The 2,500-nt window shown below is 49.1% G+C and overlaps 1 protein-coding gene across 1 annotated transcript in view; it reads right to left on the bottom strand.

Annotated features, from left to right (window-relative positions):
* The window catches only part of LOC143038681 (crustacean calcium-binding protein 23-like), a 69,192-nt gene extending 68,601 nt beyond the window's left edge, over nucleotides 1-591 (bottom strand). The window contains exon 1 of the mRNA XM_076208225.1: nucleotides 152-591. The gene's annotated coding sequence lies outside the window, so the exon portion shown is untranslated. The remainder of the gene's footprint in view (nucleotides 1-151) is intronic.
* Between the last annotated feature and the right edge of the window lie 1,909 nt (nucleotides 592-2,500).

Below are 2,500 nucleotides of genomic sequence, written 5' to 3'. Positions count from 1 at the left end.
ACACACCGAGTTCTTTCAGTACACCTTTTTCCCACCGCTCTTGTGGCTTGCCAGATACAACCAAGGTATGGACGCGCCATTGTTTGTCACACTGCCGCCCAATGACACAGACACAAACACACACAAAAGACAACTGACGAAGGTGTCTTACTTTGTGGCCGGACGGTGGGACGGCGGGACTGGGTCGGGTTGTGTCTGAATAGCTGGACGGCTTGCTGGAAACTGAGTGACGGCAATGGCGACGAGGCCCTGGACGAGGAAGAGGAGGAGGAAGAGGAGGAGGAGGAGGGGAGGTGGAGGAAGTGCAGAAGGTGGAGGAAGAGCAGCAGGAGGAGGGGGTTAAGAAGGTGGAGGAGCTGGAGGAAGTGAAGAAGGTGGAGGAGGAGAAAGAGTAGGAAGTGGAAAATGTGGTGCAGATAGACAAAGAGGCTGTGGAAACCGAAATGGAGAAGAGGAGAAAGATGATAATAATAAGGATGAAGAGGAAGAGAAGGAGAAGGAGAAGGAGAAAGAGGAGGCGTGTAAATTAGGGAGAGGCTGGCTGGTGGTTGTTCGTGTTACTGGGGCGGCGCCAAGAGGAGGAGGAGGAGAGGCAGCAGCAGCCAACTCGACCGTGCGCAACACGAACTGGAGTGGTGGAGGTTGCTGCTGCTGCGGGTGGAGATCGGGGACTGGGACCCAGAGACCTCCAACATCACCCCCCCCCCCCCACCCTCCCGGCCCCGCGGCTCCTACTGCAGCTCTTCCTCGCCTGTGGCAGGGTGCCCGTACTGCACCAGCTGATGCCTGCGGCGACACCCACCGGCTCTCCTCGCGCATGGCCGCGCGTTGGGCGGGCCGCCAGTCTAGGTCATATCTAGAGAGGGTCAGGTACTTTGCATCTTGTTGCACCTCTTCTAGAGGAAGTTCTTCTTCTTGACACTAGATGATTTTGTTCGGCTAGGAAGTCTTCTCGGGACAGAAGGCTGGCTCTTACTCCATATAACTCTTTCGACATCAATAGCACCTCATAAGAATTCGCTTATGCCTCACGCCAGGCGATATCATTCACTTGTGGAGCGAGTGGGAGCTGGCGACATCTTATGCAGTTCTGGCTGTCGGCAGGTAATTTTATTCACTACAAATAAACATTCATTGATGACAACTGTACGTGTTGGAAACTGCCTCACTTTTCTCACATAACAGGAAATGCGGGTTTTGCGCCAGATCGACTGATCATTTCACTCTCGTACATACAGTACTACCAGTCGAGTATTGCAGCATCAATGCTCTTTTCCCAAGTATGGCACATTTACCGCTGCCTGCCATCAACAGCCTTCTTTACTTTTATTCCCAGGAGCCAAAGTAGATCCAGTGACCCTTCGTCGTGATCAAGAGAAGTCCGAAGTCCTCTCCGCACAAAAGAAGAAAAGAAGAAAAGAAGAAGGAAAAGGAGGAGGAGAAAAACGTTACTAAACAAGAGGTATCAGATGTGGAGCCAATGCCATATCTTAAAAGTGTCATCATGTCTCTCTCTCTCTCTCTCTCTCTCTCTCTCTCTCTCTCTCTCTCTCTCTCTCTCTCTCTCTCTCTCTCTCTCTCTCTCTCTCTCTCTCTCTCTCTCTCTCTCTCTCTCTCTCTCTCTCTCTCTCTCTCTCTCTCTCTCTCTCTCCATTCCAACGGTGTGTTTCCGTGCCCTCTCATCGGTGTTTCTCCTGGACTGAACTGGCAGAGTCACATTACTACTCTAGTTCTTATTCAACTGCATGACATCCCAGATCCCGATGGCTAGAGAAGAGAGAAGAAAGAGAGAGAATGGAAGGGAGAGAGAAAGAGAGGAAGAATGGAATGAAGGATATATATATATATATATATATATATATATATAGATAGATAGATAGATAGATAGATATATTGATTGATAGAAAGACAGAGAGAGGAGGAGGGAGGGAAGGAGAGAAAGACAGTGGGAGGAAAAGAGGGAAGGAAAGAGAGAAAGAGAAAAGGAAGGAGTGACGGAAGGAGAGAGAAGGGGAGGGAGTGAAAGAGAAAGAAAAGATAGAGAAAGAAGGAGGGAGGGAAGGTGAGAGAGAAAGGAGGGAGGGAAGAAGAGAGAGAAAGAGAGAGGAAGGAAAGGAGAGAGAGAGAGGAGGAGAGGAGAGAGGGAGAGAAAGATACCTATATACAATGCAGGATATTTCTGAATTCACACAACATGCTTGCGGGATACAAGACCTACTGAAAAGTAGAGACTAAACGAAGGCGTTACTAAGGAGGATGTAGGGTTGAGCCATGCTGAAGCCAGAGCGAAAACATTTTATGCACTATTCCGAACGCTGCCGGCCTGGCCTCCACCTCCCGCTCTCCCACACCCTCCTCCATCCATGCGTTTTATGACCAAGTAATGTGCAATATTTCCAGCCAAGTGATAATTAATAGCGTTAATGCGGATAGATAAAATATTGTGTACGATAATTTTCTAATCAATAAGGACATCCGTTCCTTGCCACAACTTTATACA

Source organism: Oratosquilla oratoria, chromosome 24 (assembly GCF_046742065.1).
Source record: "Oratosquilla oratoria isolate Oo_2021 chromosome 24, ASM4674206v1, whole genome shotgun sequence".
Classification (NCBI taxonomy): Eukaryota; Metazoa; Arthropoda; class Malacostraca; order Stomatopoda; family Squillidae; genus Oratosquilla; species Oratosquilla oratoria.
The sequence above is the reverse complement of the archived record's forward strand: the minus strand, read 5'-3'. Positions and strand labels throughout refer to the sequence as shown.